The 15,444-nt window shown below is 45.5% G+C and overlaps 1 long non-coding RNA gene across 1 annotated transcript in view; it reads left to right on the forward strand.

Moving 5' to 3' along the window:
* The window catches only part of LOC147006281 (uncharacterized), a 50,544-nt gene extending 35,444 nt beyond the window's left edge, over positions 1 to 15,100 (forward strand). Inside the window, exons 2-3 of the long non-coding RNA XR_015046609.1 lie at positions 8,993 to 9,570; positions 14,439 to 15,100. This is a non-coding gene — a long non-coding RNA (uncharacterized LOC147006281). The remainder of the gene's footprint in view (positions 1 to 8,992; positions 9,571 to 14,438) is intronic.
* The last annotated feature ends 344 nt before the right edge of the window (positions 15,101 to 15,444 follow it).

A 15,444-nucleotide genomic window follows, 5' to 3' on the forward strand; every position in this document is an offset into this window, starting at 1 on the left:
ATGGGATGTCTTTTATAGAAACATAAATAATATGCATAAAGAAAAATAAAGGAGGGAGGAGTTTCAATCAAAGAAGACAACAAAACAACTCCAGAAGTATGTAGAAGACAAAAGAGGGTATATTAGTTACTTGTGGCTACTGTAACAAATTGCCCTGTGACAACAACAACAGCCTGATAAAATCAGCTTCAAAGGAAAAGAAGGAAAAGGTTATTTTGGGTCTTAGTTTTAGTCTATGGTTTCTTGGTTCTGTTGTTTTCTACCTGTGGCTGCTCAGTATATCCTAATGGGTGCATATTTTAGAGGTGGTCCATCTTTCATGATGATCAAAAAATAAAGAGAGAACTAGAAGAAACAGGAATGGGTTGGGATCCTACAGTTCCCTTCATGGACCCACCCTAAATCATCCAAGGACTTCCTCCTGAGCCCCATCTTCTAGAGGTTCCATCAGCTCTGGAGAACATCTCACTGGAGATCAGCCCTGAACAAAGGGCTCCTGGAATATTCAAGACCCACGGTGTCCTAAAAATATGTTTCTCATTGACCCATTTAGTGCTCAAAGTGACTAAATCTCAGAGAAATTATTGTAATTTAGAAGATGTCAGACCAGCCTATGTATAATGTATGTGCTTGTTCCACCCAAAAATGTACATACAGACCCTATGTAGCAGGGCATACACACAGAGGAATAATTTATTGCCACAAAATTTGCTTTACATTTACTCTTGGGATATGAAGGCCGTTGCTCATCTTAGGGGTAAGGAGGGGGTTTGGGGTGGAAATGGAAAAGGAAGTGGCTGGAAGGGAGGTGAGGGAGAGAGGGCACACAGAGGAGAAAGGAAGCAGGTTTGACCCAGATTCCCAGCTGCCCACTCTCTGGACACCAGAACTCAGTTCAGTGCTGCCAGGGAGGAGCAGAGACCAGAACTTCCAGAAGCCTGAAGTCCAAGGGTCCAAATGTCTGACCCACTCAATTTCCAGACGGCATCAGCAGGTCTCACTCAGCCCCTGAAGGATCACCCTCAGGGTCACATCTGTTTCTCTTTCTGCGGGGTATGTATCCATCCTCTATGGAGAGGAAAAGAATTTATCCTGCCACATGCTTCAGGAATACTGAACCTTGTGATCTGATAGCTGTGTGTCTCACACTAAGGGAGGGGGAACAGAACCCACTTTTTTCACTGAGAAGGAGCAGATCATGTGAATAGAGAGGGTCTTCCACAGCTACAAATGGTGGCGGTAAAGGTGAATGTCCAGTACAAGCCAGGTGCTGCACTGACTAACCTCCAAGCCACCAAGCCACCGTTGACCCATTTAATGCCTTTTGAACTTTCCAATCCATGTACTTCCCGGAACTTTGCGTAGCTAAGGTTTATTTGCAGACCGTTTCCATGCTAGGTAGGTAAGCAGTTGACTACATCCAGACTGAAGCTAAGGGTGGGGTGGCATGCAGACGTGTGGATTGTTTCTCTGAGTCTCTAACATTGGCAGGCTATTGTTGCATCCTGATACCTTAACTTGATGCCTTAACAGATATCCTGGGGAAAGCCCCACAGGACACTGGACAGCAGACAAGTGTTAGGTCGGTGCTGAAAGTGGGGTTCAAGGGTGTGCTCCACAGGGCTTCTCCAGCAGGACCTGTCTGAAGGAGACAATGGCAGGAGGGGAAATCAGAGAAGGGAGCAGAGGAGGCAGGAACAGCTGAGAGAGGGCACCTAAAAACTCAGGAATCGAGAAAAAGATTGTCTGAGTGCAGTATTTTTCAAATTACAACTAAAAAAATATTAATAATGACTTAAAAACCACAATGTTTAAGGAAGACACAATTAGTATTCTGATCTTTCCTTTCCCCCCAGGCTCCCCTTAGAGTCTGTGAGTGGGAGGAAAAGACTATGGAGTTGGTGGCAGAGGTGTCTGGGAAGATGTTGACAAAATATGCAAATTCAGACAATCCTGTTGGGGAGATGGGCTATGTTGGGACAGAAGGTCTAGAGACGGGGAGATGGGGATGCTGAAAGATGAAGGTAGCTAGGAACAAGGGGTAGGGTGGGGTGGAGAGGTGGGGTGGGGCAGCTCATACTGCTAACCCCTGCTGTGTAAATACAGAGGCAAGGGTGTGGAGAGTTCCAGGGTAGGCTGGGCTGCATACCGAGACCCCCTCCCCAACCCAGATAAGTAAAAGTAAAATAAAAAAAGAATAAGAAGCAATGTTCCTACCCTTTAAAAGTTAATATTTTGGTCTTATATTTCCTCTCTGTCTCTCTCTCCATTTCTGTCTCTCTCTCTCTCCCTTCCTCCTTCCCTTCCTCACCTGTCTCTCTCTCTCCTTCTGTATGTCTGTCTCTGTATGGTGTGTGTGTGCGGTGGGTGTTGTTTTTGAAACAAGATATCACATTGTAGCCCAGGCTAGTCCAGAACTTACTGTGTAGCCCAGGCTGACCTCAAGCTTTTGGCAAATCCTCCTGCCTCAGACTCTGAGCACTGGGATTATATACTGCAGCATCTCTGTCAGGACCACGCTTTTCCCTTCTGGATTTGGATGGTGCTTTTTGGCCTTGGTAGTTTCACAGGGTGAGAGATGGGGAAACTAGGCAAGCATAGGCAGCTGCTGCTTGTCGAACGGTGCTCAGTCTTGATTGTGTGTTAGTCCTGAGGAGGACAAGCCTACACACAGGCCAACTGATAGACTCTGGATGTCCATCACTATAAAGCCCCTCCGAGGTTCTAATGCAGTTATCAGGAGCCATTGTTGTAAACTGAGGCCCGTGTTCATCTTGGCAGCATGAAGGCATAGCCTTTTCATGCCCAGTGATGGCTTCAGATATGATAGGTGATGGCGTCTAGAAGTGTGGACACCATTGGTCAGATGTTTAGCATCAAAATATCAGTATCAAAAAGTCCAAAGGCCTGGGCTCAGTACCCCTCAACCGTCATCACCCTGCTTTTGGCTCCTCCTTCCCTCCCCAGTACAGCTTCTATACTGATAGTGCTCCCTCCACCAGACTCCATCCTTGGACGTGGCACTGACAGCCCCACCAGGACACATCTCCTGTTCACCATGGCTGACTTGGGCTTCCATCACAACAAAGCAGGGTCTGTGTGGGAACAAGAGCATAGGAAGTGCAATGGAGCCAGTGCATGCCTGCGCTGGTGATTAGGTGTCTGTGATGCCAGCTGGTGGGTGGGGGTCGAATCAGGACAACTGTAGTTAGGAACCAGCCTTGGGATGGTGAGACCTTGTGTCCAAAATACTGAAGGAGAAAACACAACAGACAACACCATCAATGGAATGAGCTGTGGAGTGGGGAACCATAGGGAGAGCATTCCGAATGGAAGGAAGGTCACAATGACAACCAGTAGGCAGGATTTGTCATGCAAATGCCCAGGACTAGGTGACAGGTATATTGTAAAGGGAGCCTTTCCGTGGGGAAAGCCCACCAGGACAAAAGAGAAGGTACCAGAGGTGTCTGCAGAGGACCAGCTTTGTCCCTGACAGAGAAGCAAGGCCCGAACACTGTAGGTGCACAGAACAGCAGAGCCCAAGCACTCGGGGACATAAAAGAGGAAGAGAAGCAGAAGGTGACAGCTGCCAGGCTTCTGGGTGGATGTCAGGAGTCCTTTGGCAGCAACTGGCATGATGGGTCAGCAGAACACTAAAGGAGGAGGTAAGACAGATGTCTGGGGTGGGGTGAGGAGCTGCCTTGTGACTATGTCGGAGCCTCACCCCCAGTGGAAGCAAGGGGCTCAAGACTGTTTCTCAGGAGTGTGGTGCAGCTTGCGTTTTGCCAGAGCGAGCATCCATCTGTGTTCCCATGGAACAGTTTCGGCTCTTGCACCTCTCGCCGCCTCCTCCTCCCTCTGCTCCCCATTAAATGCCAGGGGTACTTTCCAGCCGTAGGGAGGACTGGAAAGGGCCACATTTAGAGCCAAGCAGCGCTGGATGCGTTTGTGGATCTTCCAGCCCAAGCCTCAGATCCTAGTGAGACACCCTGTCTCACAAAACAAAGAAGGCAGCACTAAGAAATAACTTTTGAGATTGACATCTGACCTTTGCATGAATATGCATGCACACAAACCCTGGCATAAAAATAAGTACACACACACACACACACACACACACGGATATTTATCAATCGGCAAATTCATTTTGGATTTTGAAATTTTCCATCTTGTCATGTTGCAGACGGCAACTTTGTTAGAACCTCTCTTCCTATAAATCAGACCACGGATATATACAACTATGAATGCATGCACAGTAATGAGATAGACTCTCAGATGGTAACACTTTGCAAACATGAATATGACAATGAAGTGTAACAGTAGGCCTTGCCTAAGGACAGTACAGCTGGCTGATCACTGCCCGTACAGGACAGCACTGGTCGCTTTAGAATAACCAGAGGTGGAACACCTGCCTAATTGCCTTCTGTTTTCCAGGGTGTCCATACTTGCTGGTCTTCTTTTATATTTGCCACCAGTGATCACCCTCCCCTTGGGGACCCTTTTGCCTTGGGTCTTCAGATCCTCTGCCACATACTGTGATTTCTTGGCAGCTCTTCAACTCCTCTTTCCCTGAATCTAACCTTGAGTGTTGTTCCTTCAGAGTTGTCTTTGAAACAGGGTGTCTCAGGGGGAACGTTAGCTTTCTGACTTGACTGGGCTGTCTGGCCAGGGAACTCCAGGGATTTGCCTGCCTTTATCTTCCCAATCTTGGGTTTGGACGTATGGCTACCGCACACAGCTTTTTACATGCGTGCTTGGAAATCCAACGCAGGGCCCCATGTTTGTGGGCAGCAAGTGCTTTACCAACTGAACGATTCCCCCAGATCATCAAACGATTATTTTGAACAAGTACCTGCAGTTGACAGGCTGACACCAGACTCTCGCTCATAGGTTAGGCACCTTTAAATGTGCTCAGGCTCCGCCCTGCACCCCTTTGTGCGTGCTCCTGGCGTTTGTTCTTTGATAGGCTGGAAGCTGGTGATGGTTCATCTTTTAGGAGATGCTCTCTGGGAAGTGAGCTCAAGAGCATGATTTGTATGTGGGGTTTTTCATTGTCTTTAGTCTCATTTTTCTGCTGGGCATTAATTTGGCATATGGTCTTTGGAATGATCAAAGCGGCCCATTTCCACTGAGCTCTGTTGGTTGTGCTGAATCAAATGAGATGAAACGTGAATGTCTACTGAGATTTCTATCAAAAGATTTCCCTCAATTATTGGTTTTGGAATACTGTGTCCTTCCTTTAATATGAGCTACCATAGCCCCCTACTCCAAAATTATAGAACAAACTACAGGAAACAATATCTCTAAACATTAACCATTACCTTTACAGGTTCTTAGCTCCTCTTCCTGAATCTGCACCATCTACAGGGGTCTTTTTTCTTTCTTTCTTGTGATGTTCAAAATGATCTGGCCTTTTATGAATGCCTTGAGACTATCGCACAAAGCTAACAGGGAGGGAGCAGATGCCTCATTCAATTCCAAATAGAAGGAAATCTGTTGTCTCAAATAATCCCTAAATTCAGACACTTTCAGACAGCTATTACCAAGAGACCACATTCTAAGAGCAGATGTGTTATTAAGGCTGAGAAATGTTTTGAGGACTTCGTGATCTGACAAATGATTTCAATCTCTCCAACATTCCAACATTTCATCTTTTAATAAATTAGAGATTAAAATATCCATTCTGGGGAGACAAGTTGTGTTAGGTAGCTGCAAACCAGCGCTGTCGCTGACTCCTCATTTCCATGTGGAACCCTCCCGCAGCGATGCAAGCAGGTCCCCGTTAGATACAAAGTCTGCTCATTTGACTAAGCAGTTGGAATATATTTTGGCCTTTTGTATTCAGTCCCGTGGCTCCTTCACACAGGCAGTGTGCTGGTTATTGTTACCTTGGCACGAACCAGGTCACCTGGGAAGAGGGAACCTCAGGTAAAGAGATGCCTCCATCAGACTGGGTCACCCAGGAAGAGGGAACCTCAACTTGAGGATGGCCTCCATCAGCATGGTTCATGGGCATGTCTGTAGAGTACTTTCTTAGTTACTGACTGGCATAAGAAGTCACAGTTCACTGTGGACAGTGCCAACCCTTGGGAAGGAGGTCATGGGTTGTGTAAGAAAGCAAGCTGAGCAAGCTTTTCCTCAAGGACTCACTCCTTCCTCTGTTTCTATTTGAATTCCTTTCCTGATTCCTCTCAGTGGTAGCTGGTAATGGGAAAGTGTCAGCCAAATAAACCCTTTCCTCTCCACGCTGTTCTGGTCAGTGTCTCTCACAGTAACAGAAACCTAACTAGGACAGTACAGAAGCACAACGACATCCAACTTTAACTTGTGCCACTGAAATGTGCTATGTCGTTCTGTAAATTTTTTGAGTCTACCTTTACGCGCTTACAGTTCCCATGAGGTCTACTGGGAAATTCTGCTGTAGGCTAATGCCCCCTTGCCTTGTTTGAGTGTGGTGATCTGTGGGAGGCTACTAAGCCTCTTTAAGGTGCACAAGAGTTCCTAACATTCCTGGATAGTAGAGTCTTCAGGTTTGAGGTACTCTTTTCTCCAGCTCTATTGAGAACCACAGTGTGTCATGAAATGACAAAGCATACATCCCTCAACAAGTTCAAGTCACTTATTATGAAGGGGTTGTCCTTTGACCTGAAGATGACTGTGGTGTTTGAGGATTTCTATGTCATCCTATCATTGTCTAGTTAAAACTCAGCCTAGGTAAGCATCAGTGACTGCATATCTCATAAACAGCAAAAGGGGTACCTGCATCTTCAGTTGAGCTGTTTCCAACTGGATGCATATGAGAATTTATATTCCATGTGATGAGAATTTACATCCCATGTGAACCTACACAAAGGAAACAAGAGAAGGCCTTTAACCAGTTTTCCTTAATTGCCTAGACTTTTGTCCCCTGGCTTGGGGAGATGTTTGTTGGAATGGACCTTTGGGAACACAAAGAAAACCTCTACTAACTTCTTATGACTGGAAAAAGGTTTACCTTTGACCTTGAGAATCAGAACTTGGCAGCTAGGATTTGAAAACAAACAATGTTTACACTAGAATCTAAAAAAAATATGTTCATTTGCCAAAATCCTAAACATGGAAATGAAGCACACTGAGAAGAATGGGGCAGGGTGACAGTGAAGAGCTGGCCTTGCAATGTGACAACTTGAGAGCACCACAGAACCCACATAGAAATGCAGAAATGAATGCATGCTGACAATCTTGGTGCTGGGGAGGCAGAGATAGGAGGTTCCCTGAAGATCTCGAACTGCCCCCCCCTGCAGAATTAATGAGTTCCAGACTAGTGAGAGACCTTATCTAAAGAAGAAAAGGAAGGGGAAGAAGAAGGGGAAGGAGGAGGAGGAGGAGGAGGAGTACACACATATATTCCTCTATGTAAACACACGGGGGTGGGGTAGAGGTGGGAGGTGGGGAGTGGGGAGAGGAAGGAAGAGAGGGAGGGAAGGAAGAAGGGGAGGGGAAGGGAGGGGAGGGAAGGGAAGGGAAGGGAGGGAGGGAGGGAGGGGGAGAGAACAGATCTTCAGTCCTAGGGTCTGTTGCAAAGTACTTGCTGGGCTTGCAGGAGCTACAATGCTGACAGGAACTGACTTACCTGAACTGGGGCTGTAGTTCTGTGGAAATGCATTTGCCTGACATGAGTGAGGCTGTGAGTTCTGTTCCCATAATTGAAAACAAATATGTCCCTTCTAGCTTCAACATCATCCCCTTCCCGTCTTCTTCCTCCTCCCCTCCCCCACCCTTTCTCTTTCCATTTGCCTCCTTCTTTACCTTTTACTTCTCCCCCCATGACACACCCCCTCCTTTCCTCTCCCTTTTCTCTCTCTCTCTGTGTAAAACAGGATTTTTTTTTCCTAGCCTAGGGTGGCCTGCTGAGGACTGGGATTGTGGCTATGTGCCTCCACACCTGGCAAAAACTTCAGATTTCACCCCCCCCCCCCCACCAAATTCAAGCTTTCTGGATAACATCATCCAAAATGTACTCATTCATGCAATACTGATTTAGCTCCTATTGTGTACACCATAAAATACATGTGCTTAAAATGCCTTTGGAAAGCTGGCATAGATGCTACCTGCGTATGAGAACTTACTTGGGTTGGGTTATCAGGAAGAAAAAAAAAATCCATTCAGTTCGGGTCTTAAAGAGAGGTGGGATTTATAGGCACAGAAACGGGCAGAACTGTACCCCAGGTAGACACAGCAAGAGAGAAGGCAAACAGTAGAGAGTTGAAGCGGAGAAGCTTCTGTGAACTTCCAAGGTCTTTGGGAGGTTGGGACACAACTTCCTGCCTGTTTGCAGGTTGCTTTCTGGCTAGCTGGTCTTCCTGAGCTGTGCTCTTTGTTTCTCAAGGAGCCTGGGCTGGGCTCACACTCTACATGGAACTGAGGCTGGCCTTAAACTCCAATCCTTCCAAGTATTGGTATTACAAGCATGTACCACCATGCCTGGCATGACCATACTCTTGATCTCGTGTGTAACTTTAAGCGAACTAAAAGAAAGGACCTGAAAGTGTGTTAGGGCAGGAAAGGGCATGGTGTCCTAATCAGATGAGGGACAGAGAACCAAGAAGAGGCAGGTGATGCAAGTGAAGAAGACGATGTGTCCACTGAAGCACAGGCAGGCTGCAGGCTGATGAGCCTCGCGGTGGCTTGAACGAAGCTTTGGAGAATTACACAGGCATGATTTATGCTGAGGCTTATTGTACTGGGAATTTAATTATGTCTGTCCCAATTAAAATGGCAAATAAGAATATTTTAACTATTTTTTTTTAGTAAACATGGAAGTACATGAGTAAACCTTTCATTCCCTTGTGTAAGTGTAAATATATCTTTAGTGAAATCAAAACTTGGGGAAATCATCTAACTCAGAGAAGATGAACAAATTTCTTTCTTTCTTTCTTTCTTTCTTTCTTTCTTTCTTTCTTTCTTTCTTTCTTTCTTTTTTGTTTCTTTTGTTATTTGTTTTTCGAGACAGGGTTTCTCTGTGTAGCCCTGGCTGTCCTGGAGATGAACAAATTTAAACGAATAAGCCAACTCCTCTTTCATGATGGAGGTCTTCTAGACTTCTGAGTGTTGCAAACTCCGGGGATCAACGCGAGACACCCTGTGATGGATGTGGGTCCACAGACAAGGTCACAGAAGCCACACAATCAACTGTTCAGGCAGTGTAGAGAGATTACAGAAATTTAGAAGATCTGTGATTCTCTCAGCTACGTCATCAGGGTACTGTGTAATATTGTCTAAATCATTCTATTATTAGAGTGAACCTCTCTGATCTGAAAATTCAGAATGTTCCAACATGTAAAAAGTCACACACTTGCTTGTATCACCGCTCCTGACTCTCCTCGGGGTGCTCCCATGAAAGGCATCGAAAACTCCAAGGTCGGGAACAACAGGCAGCTTTTGCCAAGTGAACTCTTACACCTGAGCTCAACTACTAGTGAGAGAGATGTCTGTTAAAGTGAATGATGTCCATGGAAACAGGATCCGTAACACTTCCTGCCACGGAGTATTCAAGAACAACCTTGAGTCTTAACAAGTTGGAGAAAGTAGGTAAGAGGACAAGGGTGTGGTGCTTAACTTTATTCGACACTAACAAGGAATAGAAGAAATTTGTGTTTAATAAGGCCTACTCTAGGTCTCCTGTATGTGTTCTCATGTAATCTTCAAGGCAGTCCTATAAAACAGGGAACTCAGGCTGGTGAGATGGTTCAGCAAGTGGAGGGGCTTGCAGTCAAAGCCTGAGGAACCGAGTTTGATTCCCAGGAAGAAATGGTAGAAAAAGAGAACTAACTCCTGACAGTTGTCATCTAATCTCTTCTGTCTGTCTGTCTGTCTGTCTGTCTCTCTCTCTCTCTCTCACACACACACACACATACACACACACACACACTCATAATAATCATAATAAATTAAAACAAACTTTAAAAAGAATGGAGAGCTGGGTGTGGTGGCACATGCCTTTAATCCCAGCACTCGGGAGGCAGAGGCAGGCGGATTTCTGAGTTCGAGGCCAGCCTGGTCTACAAAGTGAGTTCTAGGACAGTCAGAGCTATACAGAGAAACCCTGTCTTGAAAAACCACAAAAAAAAAGAGAGAGAGAGAGAGAGAGAGAGAGAGAGAGAGAAAGAAAGAAAGAAAGAAAGAAAGAAAGAAAGAAAGAAAGAAAGAAAGAAAGAAAGAAAGAAAAGAAAAAAAGAAAAAAAAGAATGGAGAACTCTGTAGAGCTGGTGTGTTGAGGGGACACACCTCCAACAAGAGAAGGAGGAGGCCAACACCAGGGTCCTACAATTCCCTTGGGAGGCATGCTTTCACCTGATCTAACTGTATCCTGCCAAACCCCACCTCTTAAAATGTCTACTATCTCCAGAAGTACCCAGCTGAGGACCGAGCTCCACTATAAGGGTCTTGACAGAGGGTAAGGGTGTTTAAGACCCAAGCTACATCATTTAATACCGAGCTGTACTCTAAAGACCAGGAGGTTGGGGGTGTAGCTCAATGGCAGAGAACTTAACAATTGTGTGCCAGATCCTGGGCTCAGTCCCCAGCACCACAAATATACAAACTAACAAATCGACATCATTTAGGAAGGCAGGGCTGTTGGTGGATATCACAGGCTAATGCTGAAAGTGGAATCACCAGCAAGGAACCTGCAGAGGGGGTTCCCAGGGTCCACATCTGAATGACTTCTCTACCTCAAGAAGAAAATCTAACATATTAAGTGCCTCATTGAAGACCCCAATTATGTCTAGAATTTTTTTCCAGGGAGTTTATTTTCACATGTATCCTGAAAAGCTGGTGGTCCAAAATTTCCCATAGACTTATACACAACGAGAATCTGTCTCTTTATATTTAGCTGCAGGCCACCTAACAAGTTCTTAGGCGAAACACATTATTTTGCTAGCAGCAGAAGAATAAATACTGTATTTGGAAAGTTCCAGTGTTCTTCTTTAAAATATCGTCGTTTCCATAGCAATAACATCATGTACTAAAGAGTAGAATAGGGTTTCTTTAGAAACCACGTGTAAGGATGCGTGTTCCCAGGAGAAGTTTCGAAGTGCCTCACCTGCATGTGGTTCAGAGATGGAACAATGGTGACCGAATCAGTCATCTTGTTAGAGTATAAAAGGTGGCAGGTACTTATCTGCCCACTTAAAGGAGGTCAGTCTCCTGTCGTGGGGCACTGTATGGTATCTTCTTGGGGTCTGTGATCATAGTGAATGGATGGTAAGACTCTACTCACCCACTAGGTTGAAAACTTATCAGAAATTTCTTATGTGCAGGGACAGCTCAGGTGACTCCTCAGTGGCAGTGCAGAGGTGACATTCTGACTGGGAAACAAGTCTCTCTAAACAACAGGATCGCTCAGTGCAAGGCCTTCTCAATGTGGTTAATGATGCTTTAAATTTTCCTTAATAGAACATCAAAGAGTACCAACTCGGGGATAACAGACAGAGGAAAGAAGGCAGAGAATTGAGGAGAACGAGAGAGGGAGACTCCCAGGTTGCTCTGCCAGATAATGAGATGGAGAAGCCTAGGCTGAGTCCCAGAAAGTAGCAGAAAAGTAGCAGAAAGGATCTTATGGGTTCGGATAATCCGGGACTCACACAAAAATATAAAGGCTGGGGTATGGACAGCGAGCATGCAAACGCTCTTCAGGAAAATGAGACATCCCCCTTGGGCTCGCTCTCACGATGCTCTTTAAAACTCCTACTAGACAGAAAGCTTCTTTGAATGCAGCCTCCTCCTCCGTCTGCCTTAGAGTTGGTGCCTCTGCCTTCCTGTGCTTTCCCAAACTCTTTCTGTGAGCTTATTGTGCCCCACTGAGCTGCACCTTGCTCTGCTCTCCAGCTCGGACTCCCAAAGCCTCCTCAGGGGGAGTGAACGGGTGGCGGAATGTCACTGGAAAGGTCGCTTCTCTGGTTAACTAATGGCCGTCTGGCATCTGGCAAGGGGGACGGAGGTCACAAATGTCTCCATGCTGGGCCCGTCACTATTGAGCAAGGGGACACTGAAAGGGCCAGACTGTCCCTACCCCCTCCCCAAGCCCACACATCTTTGTCTCCCACACAAGGCTCCACTTGTACTTCCAGGAACAAAACCTTGAAACCTTTCAAGTCTTGAGAAACCCATGTCTATCTGCCCACCTCCGAAGTCTTTTGTGTGGCCTCACTGCTGCCCAGATCGCAGGCCAGTGGCAACCACCCAGACTCTGAAAGGCGGGGCTCCCTGTCCTCGTTGTGGCCCTGAAGGGCTTGTGCTCTCAGACACTTGTTTCCAAGCTGCCCAGAAATCAGAATAGTGCTTCGTTGGGCAGATGTGGGTTCACAAGGTCAGAAAGGCCATGGCTCATTCACTCTGTCCTTCGTATCCAATAACCGACCGACCACCCCAGACACCCTCATGGACTTTGGTAATAATTCAGTGAAGCCCTAGGACACAGAAGGAGTACTGAAATCCAAGTGCTGAATTTTCCAGGGATGCATTTCAAAGTTTTACCTTCCTCCCCCACGGGGCCAAGGGTCTCAGAAGGAGCAAATGCATACTCTATCATAGAAGTGAATTTGGGGTTGCCACCCTCCCCCGCTTTTTTAAACCACCCCTGATTCTACCCAGATGTTTTTTTTTTTTTTCTTAAACGCAAAGGCATCATTTTCTTGCCAGAATTGGAATGATTGATCAGCCTCCCTTAAAACATTTTATTCTATCCTTTCCCATCTGAGGGAACAGAAATCACATTAATATTAATATTCTTACTGTCTCCCTGGAGAAAAGAATGCTCCCTTAACTCCCCTCCCAATTACTGCCAACACCACAGGGATGTGAAGTCAGAGGAAGCTACTGAGGCAGGGGCTGCAGTTGTTTTATTAGCAACAGCTGGTGGCAGACCCTCCCCCAACCGCTTCGAGGCTGTGCTTGTCAGCCCTAGCTTCTTGAGACTTGCATGGCAAAGGGTGAGACAGGAACGAGGCAGGCTTCAGCCTTTGCATGCAGAAAAGGGGGCTTGTGCTGAAGAAGGTGCAGGCAGCTTTCAGGAGGGGGGACGAGAGACTTTACAAAAGATTATGCGCTCTCCCTCTCCCGCAGGTAACATCTGAGCAATTAGACATACATATTGAGTAACTAAAACCACCTGTGCGTTTGTCCAAGATGCTTTAGCAGGAAGGAAAATGTGGGCTGCACATGTCCTACACTTATCCTTACGGTGACTTTGAATGTATCCATGATCAAGGGCAGAGTTGGAGGACACGGAGCCTCTTTCGGTGTTGGCGATAGGTCTACCATCAAAGGGGATTCTGTGCCATTTGCCCAGCAGAGAAATCAATCTTCCGTCACTCACTGTAGTCTTGACTCCTATCTAAGGAGCCCAGAAGGACACTGTTTGCTCTCATTTTAAGTTTGGATTGCCAGGTAGCATTTCCAGGCGTATTAAATCTACACATGGAATGCCTCGTTTAGCAGAAACTTCTGATCAATTAACCGCATACCCTTTCTAATGGTAGCCTTTCTGTTTGCTTATAGTTTTCCCTCTTATCAAAACAGGGTGGATCTCACGAAGGTATTAAATTATGGAGCCCAACCTACTCTGTCTGAGTATTGCCACCATTCTAATTACACATAATACCAGTCCTAAATTATGAAAAATAGGAAAAAAAGGACGTTCAGGCTGGGGGTACTGCTCAGTGACAGAGTGGGCGCCTAACAAGCACAATGCCCTAGGGTTAAGCCCTCATAACTGCACCCCACCCCCAAAAGAAAAGGAAAGAAGGAAGGAGGGGAAGAAAGGAGAGAAAAGTGGGAGGGAGAAAGGAAAGATTTGGGTAAGAAAATGTATTACAAGTTTTAGGGGGCTTTTTGTTCCTTTGTTTTATTTTGTTTTGTTTTTAAAGCAGGACTTTAAAACGTATGGCTTGCTGAAATCCCAAACCATCGATCATCGTCGAGAAAATGGTTAACAAAATCCAAAATTCGGACCCATGAAGTGTCTGCCTCTTGGGAGGAGAAACTAGAATAATGTCAAATGGAAAGAAATCTTGGCTGCCCTTTTGGTTCCTTTCAAGTGTAGCAAATTTAGGACATACATTTCTTCCCTAAGGATCAAATATTCTTAAAAATAAAGCTTAAAAGTAAAGCTTCCAAATGTAACAGTAACTCTTAGAGGACCAATGCTGAATACCTCATGGAGCCTTAAAATAGCAGTTGGTTGGGACTCCGGGAAACACATGGTCCCAGCTTGACTGAGCTAGCTCACTGGCTGTGGATTCCCCCTGTCCTTTTAATAGTCAGGTCATCAGGAAGGTCATACCCAGGGAGGTAGGTACTTCCACTGTTCTTTGCCATGTCTGCCTACTCAATATTCTGGGTATAGTTTTAGAGAAATTCATTTGCTTCCTGTAACTGACAAAACACCATTTTTTCAGCAGGAAGAATTCACTATATCCTGAAGAACATTGTTGCTGTTTGGGGACAATGGGGATCAAACTAAGGACCCACATCTGCTGGCTAAGTTTTCTACTATCCCAGGCCTCAGAACCCAAGGAACAGAACCAACATCTGTCTGCATCCTAAACTCCTGCCAACACATGACAGAGAGACTCTGTAGATGTCACTAAGTATCTTGTAATGGACAAATGATCCCGAATTCTCAAGGTGGCCCATTAGAATAGTCACGAGAGTTTTTAGAACTGAGGAAGAGCAAGAGAGCCACGTGACATGAGAAGGTCCCGACTCAACTTTGTGGCTTTGAAAATGAGGGAAGGGTCTCAGGAGCAAGGGATGAAACCATAAGGGCCAGGAGAGCAACTCTCCCCCAAGGACTCCGGGAAGAACTGAAGCCCTCTGGATACCGAGAACTTAGCCCTTCGAGACCCACCCCAGGCTCCAGCAGTAAGATAAGAAATGTGTTTTAAGTGGCTAAGTCCATGGTCATTTGTGATGGAAACAGTAAGAGATGCCTACTTGGGCTCCTGTTTATTTCTCATATCTGAGAATTCTATTTGGAATTAGTAACTGACTCTAGGACACACAGATGATGGGAAAATTCTCCAAAATTAAAAGCAACACAGAGAAGAAAATGGCTGTGGAGAAATGAAGGTGCAGCATCAAAGAGTAAATGAAACTGACCGCTTAGCACTTCTGTCTTTGCTCTCCAAGTGCCCCTCAGTTCTACTTTCAAGCAATAAAAAGATGAAGTAGGAGGTTCTAGGCTGCAAAACATAACCTTGTCTAAAAAAAAAGTATTCTACTTCATGTTTTTATTATTAACTTTTGGCTTTCTTTAGAAGTTAAAGAGTATGATAATATTCTCTCACATTTAGTAACTTAGCTAAAGGTAATATAAAAATATGGATTTTAGTACCTCCATTTTTTTGGTCAGTGTATTGATATCTCACAACAAACTAGACAACAAGATCAATATCTTTAGTG

The sequence above is a fragment of the Mus caroli genome, unplaced genomic scaffold, assembly GCF_978045245.1.
Source record: "Mus caroli unplaced genomic scaffold, Mus_caroli_1 scaffold_1, whole genome shotgun sequence".
Taxonomy (NCBI): domain Eukaryota; kingdom Metazoa; phylum Chordata; class Mammalia; order Rodentia; family Muridae; genus Mus; species Mus caroli.